Source organism: Plectropomus leopardus, chromosome 2, assembly GCF_008729295.1.
Source record: "Plectropomus leopardus isolate mb chromosome 2, YSFRI_Pleo_2.0, whole genome shotgun sequence".
NCBI classification, from domain to species: domain Eukaryota; kingdom Metazoa; phylum Chordata; class Actinopteri; order Perciformes; family Serranidae; genus Plectropomus; species Plectropomus leopardus.
In genome coordinates, this window is record NC_056464.1 from 9,904,227 (window position 1) to 9,918,829 (window position 14,603).

Sequence of the window (14,603 nt, forward strand, 5' to 3'; positions counted from 1 at the left end):
TAATCACCTATTTAACATGGCGAGGCCATTTTCAACCTACAAACCCCCCCCCCCCCCCCCTCCCCCCCAAAGGATGACTTGAGAGAATCAGTTAAACTGACAATGTTACTGTAGATCATTTTGGAAAAAAATGTTGAGATCAGGGCTTCTTCAAGTTTTGGTGACTGGGTGTCATATAAGTATCTAGCATATGACTGAGGGCTTCTTTGAATTTTTTATGACTTTTGTTTTTACGACCAATAGTCAACAGAAATATAATCTACATAACACTCATATTACATTTGATGTTTCAACTTGTTACATTAGAAAGTAATGGTATACGAAGGACAGTGTTTGAAATTGATTGTAGCAGCAGCAGCTGAGAGATTAAACAGTTTGGGGCACATTTAAAGTTTTTTGAGTAGTTACACTGACCATGAAAACTCTTTTGGTTTATAATACGGATAAAGAAAAGGCCATTGTAACCACTGTATTGTCTGGTTTGGTTTAAATCAAATGGATTAATATGGAAATCAAAACGTGTCTTGCTACTTTTTTTGTATGAAACAGACGTACTCAACAACAATGACGATCTTATTGCGATTTTCGGTAATTTTAGGGCAAAGTGTATATGAATCATTTAGGAGGAGCAGTGTGCTCACCTTTTTTCTCCAGTAACTGAGGATCCAGACGTTAAGGAGGTTTTTAAAGGTAGCCGAAGCATCCGCAGAAGTCTCTTCCTCCAGGACAGATGGACCTGGTGATTTAAACCAATAAAAACACTGAATAAAGCAGATGTTTAATTTTTTTCCCCGATGCTCTCATCACAAAGGGTCTACTAACTATGGTGGCTTACGAGGAAACACATATAACCCTATCCAGAGCAAGTGTTCAGTTTGTCCGTTTTGGGCTACTGTAGGAACATGACAATGCAACATGGCCATCTCCGTAGACGAGGACCCGCTCGCTATGAGGATATTAACAGCTCATTCTCAGGAATCAAAAACACAATGATTCTTATTTTCAGGTGATTTAAACTAAAGAAAACATACTTATATTATATTTCAAATCTGCCAGTATATCCTCCTTAATCCTACACACTGGACCTTTAAGTGTACATAAACGGCATTACAGGGAGACAGCTGATAAAAACAAAGCAATAACCTTTTTTCGAAATAGATATGAAACTAATGTTAAGGACTCAAAAACAATTATTTCAGGTCTTCAAACCGCATTACCCATTCAAGCTTAGAATCCAAAACAGCTTTTGTTTTGGAAGGTGACCTGCACTGACTGTAGCGAGCCGACTCGCCGCTGAGGCCAGTCAGTCAGACAGTAGCAGACAGTTTTATCTCTGACATGAAGAGGCAGGTAGCTCTGCCCCTCGGGGGCCGACTGGCCAGGTTTGATCTCATCACGGATCAAATGTATCACCATTAAATGTTTCCTTACCAGAAAAAAAGAACTGCTGTGTTGATTTGCTTAGGAAAATCCTGTAGGAGGAAAAAAGTCCACTTGAACTGATTTAAAGGTGCGGAAATGGAGAGAATGGCCCTTTGTACTTCTAAGGCTATAGGAAAGATGGAAAACAGCTCACAGCAGTTTGCATTTTGGGGATTTAATGAAGTCATCTAACATATATACCAGGCTCTGTGTGATTTTTAGAGAAGATATCTATACTGTGGATTTGATTAGTGCATATCATTTTGCACAGTTTTCTTCTTTAATAAAATGTGTTCAATGTGTTTAACCCTGTGAAACCTGAGAAAAGTTTCTTGATTTCTTTTAAAGAAACATTGAAAAAGGGCAGCAAACAACTAAAAGAAGTAAACCAAAAATTAGCAAGAAATTTGTTAAAAGTATATGAAAATTATGCAAAAACTGGTTAAAAATACATAAATGAATAACAATTTAATAATAATAACAACAATAACAAAACAAGGGGGAAAGTGTGCAAAAAATGATAACTATGCAACCTAATTAAACTAAACTAAACTAAACTAACATATAGTTTTTATATTTTAGTTTTTAAATATAGTGTTAAGACATTTTTCCTAACTTTTTTAAGTAGTTTTCTAAATCTACTATTTTCTTGCAGTTTGTGGAACATTTCTGTCCAAGTTGCCTTATCCCCTTATTATGAAAAAAAAAGACTAATTTGTTTAAGGTTCAAATGTTCGAACACTTGTGATAGGCATCTGAAAGCTGCACGAGAGAAGTGAAGCTGCTCCAGGTTGCAACGGGTTCATTAATAGTAGTTGCAATTGAAGTCACTGTAAACAAGTTTCATTTGCACAGCTGTTAACATGTGATCAGTCTGACTTACTTCTTGAATTACTTACTTTGTGACATTATAACGTTCTGATGCTCGCATTTCCAATTTTTAAGTTATTGTTTCCGCCCTGAGTCATACTGGCACTGATGCTGAGAGTATTCCTTTCCCATCAGGGATATGTAGTCACAATAAAACACTGAGTGGCCCTTGATTGGCCCCAGGCCCCCCTGGACTCCCACATTGGCTGGCCACCATCCCAAAGTCGAGGCATTGTAAACATGGAGCGAAAGCCAAGCGCTGATACTGATATCCCCAAAGGTGTGCAGCCCTGTGCAGCATGCGTGTTTGTGTATGTCTGTGAGTTAATGACTGTTTCATCAGTGTGTGTGCGTGCATGCGTGTGTGTGTGTGTGTGTGTGTGTGTGTGTGTGTGTGTGTGTGTGTGTGTGTGTGTGTGTAGGCCTATCTTTGGATGGTGAGTATGGGAGGAACAAATTTAGAAATATAAAACAAACACTTGCGGAGTAGAAAATCCAACAAAAGAGCGTTGACTGACAGTACAGTGCAGAAGGAGCGGAGGTAAAGAGAGAGACTGTGAGACAAAGAAAGAGAGAGAGAGAGAGAGGGGAAGAAAGGGGGTGGGCAGCAAGTTGAAACCTAAGCTTTCTGGACCCTGTTTTTTCTTCCTTCGGGCATTCTGTGGCTGGTAAAAAATGTGCTGTATATTTGAAGTGTTGGATCACGTGACAAAGGCAGGGTTTGTGAATCAAAGTACACAATGATTTCAGGAGGAGAGCGAGAGAGGGAGAGAGGGTGTGTGTTAGAGAGAGAGAGAGGGACGGGAGAAGGAGAGGGAGGCGGAATGCAACAGGCTGAGCTCTATCGTCGCCGTGAGAGGGACTTCTGACTGACAAACACAACTACTACGCTCCTTCCCCGCTCAGCTCTGCACTGACTCACCCTCACTAACACTGTGATCTGGTAAGTTTGGCTTTTCAATCCCATTTTTTCTCAAGATCTTCTTTTCCTTATAACTTCTGCTGGCTGTGTGAGTGTGTGTGTGTGTGTGTGAGAAAACAGGCATGTCAGAGCATGAGTGAGATGTGTGTGTGTGTTTCTCTTGTCTCTCTCCCCCTCTCTCTTTCTCTCTTTGTGTGTGTATGTTTCTGGGACAGTGGAGAGATTGAGTTTCCTGAGGACAGCTTTAATTGAGAACAGAGATTTCGAGCGAAGGGAGAAAGAACAACAGAAACAGCTAAGGAGGGGAATGAAAGCTGATCAGCACTTGCATGTGCTCCGAGGTCGCTCCACGAGAGGAGATGAATGCTTGTGAAGATGTGTGTGTGTCATTTGTTTTGTCCCGGTGATGGATGCACATCTGTGTGTTTTATTCCGGACGTCATAAACTCTGATTCACTATTGCTGAAAGGTTATAAGGTCCTCGTCACAGTGTTATGGACACTAGAATTCCCTTAAAGAGGGACATAAATATGTAGTGTTGCATGTCGGTGGAGTGCTACAGGTGAGCTTGGTAACCATCTCAGGCTATTTTCTATCAGCAGACAAAGTGGCTGCGTTAGCCTGCGGGCTCCCAGCCAACAGACTGGCTGTCAGACTTGATGGATCACTCCATCAACATCACAAATGGCTGAGTGGGTCTGCTCTACCTGGTGTATGAACACACTCAGTCACCCCCCCCCCCCCCCCCTGAAGGTTATGTAAACAGGTTTCCATCCACACAATTACATAAGCGCGATGGAAACAGTGAAATAGGCCATTCCGGATATCACAAGACAGTCTGCAGTATGTCTGATCACTGCTTTGCATTGAGCATGCACTTGCTGACCCCGTTTTTTATACAGTGAATCATTTCAAATAGCATCCTTTGTGCGACATGTGCTGTATAAATACACATGCATTGCTTGATTGATGGTCGTGATTAAGATGCTATTCATCTGCTAAGTGCTTCTTCCCCCGGCTGATCCGAGCTGCTCCGCGTCTGTCCGCTAACACCACACTGCTGAGCATGCCACTCTGCGCCTATGCACTCCAATGCAAGGCCCCCGTTGCGAGCCGCTGTAGCAAACTCTTGACAAATCTATTCCAGATTAATTTTCCTTTAATGTCCGCAGGAATGCTCATCAGCACGTCCACAGGAATAGGTGGACAAGGCTATAAGCAGGGCACAAACAGCCGGGTGGAAACGCTAACATAGTATATTAGAGATTCTGCAGAGCAGTGACAGACTGGCTTAATATAACTCCTCTTTGTCGTCTTCTTCTCTTCTGATTGAATGGGTTTGATTTTACCCTGCTTTTCATCACTTGGCCATTTTCTCTGTCGGTGTCGGCGACTGAGTGAACTCTCTGATTCCAGGTCAGATTATTTTCAGCTTTTTTCAAGATCTAACATTTAAGGTGGATGCATCTGCTCTTGTTTTGTTTTGTTTTGTTTTTTTCTTTTAGTTTCATCATCTGGAGAAGAAACTTCGAGATGAAAACGTGTGTGTGCATGGGTTTGGGTGTGTTTGGGTATAACTCCTTTAACTGCATTGCAATCTCATCTTTGTTCTCTACACTTTTCAAGAATGACAGCCCCTCAGGCTGAGGAGGCTGCCTGGCTCCGCTCCCTCTTTCTTTCTCACAGTCTCACTGACTTCTCTCTCCTCTTAATTCCATATATATATATATATATATATATATATATATACATAATTAAAATCCATCTTTGCTGGTGCATGTCAGCTGAGTTTGATTTTGTACAGGGTTGTTCTCAGCCTGCTCAACATAAATGGAAACTTGGAGCTTCCAAGACAAAGGAGCAAGCATTTGCTACTTGTTTTTGAGAGCAGAAGACACAAATGTTTTCTTGTTCTGCAGAATATCGTCCGCACAGTTATTCTGAGAACCATGCACTGGCTGCGGTTCGGCTTGACGTGCCCAATTGGCTTCAGAGATTTGGAAATCACTTGTAACATTCATTAATGCTTTCGCTGCACTTTTTCACAAAAATCTGAGGCTGAATGTGTCTCAAAGAGCTTCTCAGTGTGTTTAATCGAGGCCCCGGGGCTGCTCTTCAGCACAGGCCACAAGTCCCTTTAAACACACATCTAATCCTCTGTGCGGAGCAACAGCAATACACAGATTTGGAGTGTTTGTGAGACATACGCGGTGGGGGGTTCAGCAGTCTTTAGAAACAAGTTTTACTTTAATACTAAATGAAAAGCTGCCTACCAAATGCTTCAATTAGGCCTGACCCATGGCCCGCTGCTGAGCCTGGAGCGACAGGGGCTGACCCCGGCTCCGACCTGGAGACCCCCGGCAGCCCACAGGGTTGGCTCCACATAATGACAACATTGTGTGTTTTATGAAGCATTACTATCATCAAAATCATCCCCATTAGCAGTAACCACCAATTCACACTGTGTTATTCCAAGTATGTCGGACAGTTAAATAACAAACTTACAAAAGTAAAGTGAAGTTAGTCGAGAGTCAGGTGACAGTAAAGAATGAACGAGGTGGAGAGCGCCTATGGTGACTCGCTGATCGTTTTCTACTGAGAGAAGATGCATGGATGATTTTTGGAGCTCGATCATGTACTTCAGTACGGTGTGAATATCCCAAGGAACCCAAGGAAGCAAAGTTGTTGTTAAGGTTACAACTGATCCAGGTTAACAGTCAGAATAATTTCTAATTTCTACATTAATTGAAGCATTGTTTGGTATATATTTCACAGAGCTCAAACCGACTTCGTCAAATTGCCAGTTTTGTCCAAGCAAAAACCAAAAAACAGTTAACTATTACTGAAGAGTATTTTTTTTAAAAACTGCAAACATACACATTAAGAATTTAGAACCAGTGACTGTTCGGCAGTTTTAACCCTTTGAAACCTGAGCACATTGGCTTGATTTCTCTCAAACATGGGACCAAGTGAGCAATGAAACAAGAAATGACCCAAAAATTTGCTAGAAACTAGAAAAAAATGCAAGAAAATCACCTGAAAAAAAGTTTAAAACAACAACAACAAAACAACAAAGTAAAATGAAGTTTAAAAAAAAGCAAACATGGAAATGATGTGGAAAAAGTGTTTTCAAAATTAAAATTAAAAACATAAAATAAACTATATTAACATTTTGTAACATAACTTAAAATATGTAACTATGACAAGTATATAGTATATAGTTTTTCTTTTACTTTTTCTTTTTTTCCATATGCAGACATTTTCCCATAGCTTTTCTGCATCTACTAATTTGTGAAACAGTTATAACCAAGCTGCTGATTGCCTTTCTCTAATGTTTCTGAAAGAAATCACACCAATTTGCTCAGGGTTCAAAGGTTTAAATACTTGTGAAAGTTGTCTGTAAGCAGCACAAGGAAAGTGACGTTGTCCAGGTTTCAAAGGGTTGAGTAAAAATGCAGTAAATGATAAATCCTTAATCAAAATTGTTATCCTTTAATTCTTTTGTCAATGGCTAGTCATTAATCGTTTCAGCTTTAAATACATTTTACTTATAGAGCACTATTCTAGATGTCAGACTCTTTTAATAACAAACCACATAAATAGAAAACACAAAACTCATGAAAACAATAAGCATGTACTGTACAAAATTAACCGGAAACTTGGATTTATTTATAAAGCTGAAAATGACCCTTGCTATTCCATCCTCTGCTTTTTAATTTTTAAGTTGTTTCATAATAGGCCTACTAAAATCTACTAAAATCTTTTACTTCTCTGAAAGTCACTCATTCAAAAAGAGCCGCGCACAGACACCATACAGACTTGAACAGCTGGCTGTATTTGCTTGTACTCATTGTTTGTTTGATGATCCAGGATGTTTTATGTGTCAGTTGATTTGCAGTATATAAGGAGAGTTGCTGGATGAGGAGAAATTCATTGGCCTGATTGTCGCAGCAAAACGAAATAAAAAATCCCAAACAAACATTCATCAAAAATAAACATGCCTTTACAAAAAACAAAGTTTAAATCAATGAAATTAATTTATCAAACAATAAAACTGAGATCTAACTAAACACAATGTGGTTGAAAAGTGTATCCTCTTGGCGACTTCACTCCTAATTCAGCGCACCTGCCGTTAATGAGAGGATTGTGAGATGCCAGCTCTAGTGATGCATTCAAGTGCTTGAAAAAAAAATGGAAATTTTTAGGGGCTGCAGGAAATGGCTCAAACACTGTAACTTGGAGACATATGTTTTACTACACGTGCTGTGGATTGAAGACTCATTTGTAGATCCAAGTTCAGGAGTGAATTTAAAGGAGGATTTTCTGAAAACATGTTTATCAGTTGTCTTACGAAAACCCCTTTCCCACTGGACAAAAAACCCACAAACAGCCACTTACATCTGGCTTTAATATGCTATTTAATAGGAAAGGTTACAGCTCTGATTGGCTCCAATCAACAGAGATGGAAATACAACGCACTAATTTTGGCCATTTTGCCAGCACGATGCAATGATGAGCTTTTAGAAAGTACTGTCCATCTCCGCCCAGGTGGAACATTGTTCAAAATTTAGTCCACGCAGAGTTTTAAAAAGAGTCTGGAAAAGCAAGAGGTATAAAAAAAGGTAACTTTTTCACTGTTCTCCATGATGCTTTCTACTGTTTACTAACCTGTTTTGTGGTCTGTCCATGACATTGAACATGACAAACCAAAAATCAAACAAACCAAAAAACAGAAAGGCATACTGGTCCACTTCAGAGTTGTGTATACAGATCTGGTCTACTGGCAATGAGAAGACACTCTATTGCATACTTGTAACGGCTTATTTTGGTGGGAAAGAAGTACAAAAGTTAGATGAGAATACTGTGCTCAGACATAGAAGAGAGGAATTAATCTCCTCTAACTCTCAGTAAGAAAGCAAAATAATATATTTCCAAAAATGTGGAACTATTGCCCTTGAGGAAAGGAACCAAATAGATTATGAACTTTGTCACCCTCAAACATCAAACGTAGTTTTTTACAGCCTCTATAAACCCGACGAGGGAGTACAGATCCTGTTTATTGGAAATCATTTTCATAAAATTAATGTCTGGCTATCATTCTGAAAGATGTCTCTGAGTAATAATAGTAGGAAGACGGATATCAAATGTTATTTTGAGGCCTAATATATACATATGTGTGTACATTCTTGACGAAGCTAACAACATAATGGCTTGCATAAAATGAAAATATGTGTTTGCCACAGCCAGAAACATTTTGTGGGTTTAAGATGGCTGTCAGACACCAATGGTTTACGGCCCTGCAATATTTGTGTTCCTCAAAAGACATTTTTACATGTCAGTTTGACATAAAATATAGTACGGTCATTTGTTGGAAAATCTCATTATGTTGTTTGTGGGTGATGGTGCCTGTGTTTTTTCCCCTCTGTAATGGTTTCTGTGTGTCAGTATGTGCTTTTTCTACTCTGTGCGTTGAGCGCAGATCATCCCTGGCTGCATACTCTCAGAATAAGTCAGATTTTATTGTGGTTTTATGGTTTACAGCTAATTGTCCTGCTGAAGTCATGTTTTTCCTTGCATTTGGCTGTTTTGGGGGAGTTTTTACATCCACTCAGACTCTTAGCCTTTTAGTTTACTCTTCACTCTCTACTGAAACTGTGTGGTTTTTAAATGCAGGGACTGTATTTAAGTTTTTCCTCTTGATTTCCTTCCTACCATGCCGCTCTAATGTCTCCATAGATACACCCACAAACTGGACAAACGCATCTACTTTTTCTGTTGTGCAAGTCCAAAGTGTCTAACAAAGTTTGACTGTTTGCTCAACAATAGATTTCAGAATAAAAGAGCAAGAATAGCAGTTTAAACCAAGCTCACAATCACAAAAGAACAGCATAAGATAACACAACCAACAAAACAAAAGAGCAACTACAAAATACAAAGTCTGTGGCACTTTAGCATTGAATACCCGCCTATTTTCCTGCTGACTCACATCGCTCTGGATTAAACCCACACACTGGAAGTTTGAAAACAGAAAGATGACTAAATAGAAAAAAATCAACTTTTTTTTTTTACTCTCTATTTACCGACAGGCAACTTTTTAGTTCCTTCTCAGTCCAAAAGTTATGTTTATTTTCAGACAAAAAGTTTCTATTTTGTCTCCAGCGTTCACACTCTCAATGGGGTGACCGCTCTTTTAAGGATAGAAAAACATCATCAATCAGATATGCCAACACTGAGGACTAATCATCAACATGAAAATAAAGGACATCATTATGTGATGTGGATCAGAGCGTTTATACCCTCTGGTACTAGTTTGGAGTTGTATAACTGACATTGTTTCTGTTTAATAGAAACATTAACAGTATAAGCACATAAATATTTACCTTTAGTCCCTTTATATTTAGTCCCCTGATGGTAACCAATCAGAAAAACGGAACCACAAAAATGAAGATGGAATCAGTTTAAAACATAGTTAAAAACCCTAAACATGGCTTACTGTCAAGTCAAGACGATGACATTTCCACCAAGAACTGTTCGTATCGATAATCTTTCCATACACCCAAATGTTAATTGATTCTCAGATTCAGCTGTTAGCAGAGACAAACAAGATGCCTTAAACCACATGGGTAGCCAATCGCCACATCTAAACAACACTTGTTCTGGTGACCAAGAGACTGTTCGGGGTAAGACAGAAACAAGTGATGCCAGTAGAAATAAGGAGGGATAAACACTGAATCATGCAAAGACTCGATTCTCAGAGTATTTAAAGAGTTAAGAAAGGACAAAATGGGTTGATGCATGCTGACATGTAGAAGTACCGCTGGCCAGGATGACCAGTGGCTCACCTGGTGGAGCAGCTGCCCCATGTACAAAGGCAATGTCCTTGCTGCAGTGATGTAATTACTGCCCCATGAATGACGTCATGTACTAACATAAAGCTACATACTTAACATAAAGGTATATGGGTTAGGTTTAGACAAGTCATGTTACTTTGGTTAGGTTAAGGAAAAGAAACACAGTGACAACCTCCCTTAAAATGACTTAAAGTTCCCTCGGTTTCACATGGGACACAAACACCTGCCTCCTGGAAAAAGTCCTGTGTTTTGTAACCCATCCATCACCCCAACCTGCCTCTGTACATGCACTACTTTTTCTTTTCTTACTTCTTTACTCATGTCGGCCCATTGGTCACATCATTGCAGCCTTCCCGATTAGATGGGTTATAAATAAATTACTGGCTCATGATTACGTTAGTTATATAGTAATTCTGGCGCATTACTTTTCGTAGCTATATATACCAACAGTGCATGAGAACAGCTTGCAAGAGTACCCAAGCAATACAGCTGTTTTTGTTCCTGCTATTGTGAAGCCTGTGCAAACAGTCATAACAGATCAGGAAACTAGGAGCTATTATTTCTTTCAATTGGATACTGTTACCTGATGTATAAATAATTGTTTAATCTTGCCCTGTCTGCCACTGGCTGTACTTCGTCCTAAACGTTAAGTTATGCAATTAATGTAAAGGAACTTTGATTTAGGAAAAGAAATGTGGTGAGGACATACCTTAAAATAATTTAAAGTTCATACGATTCTGAATACCGGTCTCCTGGGGAAAGTCCTCTGTTTTTCGACACATCCACCGCCCCAACCTGCCTCCGAACTGGACCGCTAGGGGCCGCTTTCTTATTTACTCTATCCGGCGCATTGGTCACGTGATCACAGCCTTCCCAAATACCTCAGAGATGTGGCAATTTTGGTGCATTACTTTTTGTAGGATATGCATGAACAGTACACAGCCTGAATAGACATGCAAAAGCTACACAGCATTCAAATGCTTATTCATAATTTAAACGTTAACATTATGAACGGCACTTTTCGGTACAGCCTGATGTTGGCTCTGAGAGTTTTGCTGTCTGCCCATAGCAATCTTTCAAGTGCTGCTTACAACAGTAGCAGTGTCACCTTTCACAAAAGATTGTTGCCCACAAATTGTGAGCCTTTTTAGGCCTGTCGCATGCAGAGGGTTGCAAGTATACTGGATGCTGTCAAAGTTAAAATTGATATTGCACCACTTGCATGTTGCAAATTTATGCTGGTCCCAGGTCGTTTTCACATGTAAATGACTTAGTGTGGACAGACTCTCAGTAACGACCTTCTGTGTGTGTGTGTGTGAGTGTGTGTGTAGTTTCATAACTATAACCTCAAGCTGATTTGGCATGGAAAAACCATAAAGTTTAGTCACTATACACCCAGGGTAACTAGGTCCAGATGATGCTCCTAATAAGCACTTGAAACATGTTATTAAAAAATGCTTTTTTCAATTGAACCATTTACAGCTGAAAGATGTTTACAACTGTTGCATCAATGCGCTGAACATAATGAGGTCGCTCCTAAAAGTTTGATGGAAGTTGTGTGAAACAAACAATGTTGAGGGTATCCAGTGGCTTGTTGGAAAAGACAGAGAGGTGGAAAGCCCCAGCGTTTTTACACTGAAGCTGTTTTTAATCCCCATCGTCTGGGAAAATGGAGCATCAGTTGTGTGTGTTGGTGTGTCAGCAGGACCAGGACCAGGTGACCCAGTCTGACCTGACCCAGCCAGGTCTCATAAAAGCAGCATTGAGGCCTGGAGGCCCGGAGACACAGCACTGCTTTTGTTGCCTTGCCCAAGGTGTATTCCCCCTGGAGGGAGCGCGAGGGGGCGGGGGTGCGTTACTCATTAGAGAGAAAGAAACCATTCCTTGGCTCAGGCGCACATTATTTCATAGTTTATTAGTGGAAATAAAAGCGTTGCTTTATTTTTATGTTTTTTGCAACTGCTCAGCCCATTTTTGTTTTTTTTTCCTCTCTCCTCCCATGCTGCTTTACCACAGTTTGCTCTTTCTCTTATTAATCCAGTTTCCAGTATGGCTCTAATTAATAGGACTGTTCATGTCTTACACATGGCCTGCCAGATGCTTGAAACTCCCTCCTATGTTCTTCCCCTCCCTTTCTTTTCCTCTGTTTCCCTCTATCTTTTTCCATCCCTTTTTTCAGCTTTCGACACTTTATTTTTTCTTCATCCCGATCCTTTTATACATCTGGCTTTCATACTGGTGATTTTGGTCTTTGATTGGTTAAAGAGTGAAGTCGAACGACTCCGAAGCCTGCATGTGGGGAGAGATCCTCCGTCCTATATTTACTCCTCCATTCTTCAAGGTCAATTGCAGCTTTCAATGGTGCTTCAGCATGTGTGAACGCAGTGTGTTTTCCACTGATTACTCGCCCATGAACATGATTAAAGTCACAGAACATCTGTGTACGTTCACGTCTGCAGCCTGCATGTCCGTGCTTGTATGTTTCTGTGTTCGGCTCTCAGAGAGGCATGTGCACGCATATGTTTTGCAAAATGTGACCATTCCACACCATGTATGTAATCAGTTTTTTTAATCACCACACACTTTGTCCAACCTGTGTTTGACATTTTCGGATCCTCAAATACAAAAGTTCTTTGTGAAAATAGTTGCAGGGACTCTCCCTGACTGGCCCTCACAGTGAAGAAAAACCGCAGCAGAGCCAAGCAGCTACAGAAAATATGTCAATAAGGGAAATATGACTTTAAAAACAACACTCACTACATTGACTTCAGGGCTGTGTGTGTGTGTGTGAATGTGTAATGTGTGTATGTGGGAAGAAATTGCTGCCATAATAACAAAAAAGGCAGAAGAACTTTACACCAACAAAAGAAGCACAGACGCCTGATTATAAGTCTAATTGTTTTATCCAACCCATTTATATCAGTGAGGGTAGACTAAATATTAGAAACACCCCTCAGGGTGATGCAATACAACTCTACTGCACCACAAACTGCAGCCTCTGAGTCGAATCAAAACCTCTATAAAACAGTTTCAAAAAGCTGAACAACTGAATTTTCATGAAGGATTTATTGCATCGCTGTTGTATTAGGATGCATTAACATTAGCATAGGGGTACCTAATAAACCAGCTATTGGAGTGTATATATTTTGCTGATACTCAAAAATATCCTGATATCAAAAGAAAAATTGTCTCCTTATGTGTGCGTAATTAATTTGCACATGGGTAAGAATACCATAAAAAGTGAGCCACTTACAATAGACATGAAACATATGAACAGGCAAAGGGCCCTTATTCCCACGCTGTCAAATACAGACACTTTATCACGCTCATTGGTGTCTCATAGCAACACAGAGGGCACCCTTTAGCATATCTATGTGACGCACAGCTGAGACACATTGTATGTGAAACAGTTGCCGTTAGGTTTAAGCAACAAAACTACGTGGTTAGGTTTAGAAAGGTCATGTTTTGGGTAGAAGTAAGTATGTCATATTGCGTAATGTGACATAAATAAGTCATGTGAGTGACATCAGTGCTTGATGAACATACAAAAACTGCGTGATGTTCCCTGAGAACAACACTTACTTACAAGCTAAAGGATTTCTTTTCTATCGATACTGCACGTCAAGCGGCAATGATTTGTCATCCTAGATTGAGAAGGGTGTGCAACATACAGTCTATGACTGCAAGAGGCAAGTACTTAAAGGGTTAGTTCACTCAAATGTTATAAACCAGAAACATTGTCTTTGGATGCAGAGTGATAAAGTCTGGAGCACACTGTTATGATTAGAATTTTTTAATAAGGTGTAGCCACATTTCAAAATAAAGCCTGTTTTCATCAGAGCAATCACAGCATACCACAAGTGGTATTGGGCCATTCAAAACAGTTTGGGATATTTTTGTCCAGGTTTTGAGATGTATACCTAATACAATAGAGGTAAATGGTTGTAAACACTTGAACTACTTTCTACTAGTCCTATAGTAAAGACCACCTGAACCGAGACCAAGTCAGAAACAAGACTAGAACGTACTGACAACTGAGACAAGACCATGACTTTGAGGGATTGCGAACAAGTCAAGACCACAATCAGACCAGTGTGAATCCCACACTGCATTACACACTTATGAGAAAATGTTGCAAACCAAAGGCACTCAAACTGATCTGAAAGATCTTCTTTCCCATAAAAACACCCACAGAAAACCACTGAAGATTTGTCTTAATTCTCTTCTTTTATTGCCATGCTGTATATATATGTGTGTGTGTACCATGATAAAATAATCCTAAGGCAATTTGTTTTCTATAACTAAACAAATACAAACACAGAGGAGCTAAAATCATCGTAACCATCTTTATTCAACACTTCTTTTGTGCGCACGCAATTTAGAGATATTCCCACAGTTGTGATCTTGACTCATATTGAAATAAAATAAAAAACTTTTTTGTCTGAGATTGAAACCAAGTAAGTAAATAAAAAAAAAAAAAGGTCTTGAGAGTGGTTTCGAGACCAAGACCAACCTCCAGTACTACAGCACCACTTTTT

At 39.7% G+C, this 14,603-nt stretch overlaps 1 protein-coding gene across 1 annotated transcript in view; it reads left to right on the top strand.

Annotated features, from left to right (window-relative positions):
• Window positions 1–3,106: 3,106 nt before the first annotated feature.
• The window catches only part of LOC121953106 (retinoic acid receptor gamma-A-like), a 43,098-nt gene continuing 31,601 nt past the window's right edge, over window positions 3,107–14,603 (top strand). The window contains exon 1 of the mRNA XM_042500055.1: window positions 3,107–3,235. The gene's annotated coding sequence lies outside the window, so the exon portion shown is untranslated. The remainder of the gene's footprint in view (window positions 3,236–14,603) is intronic.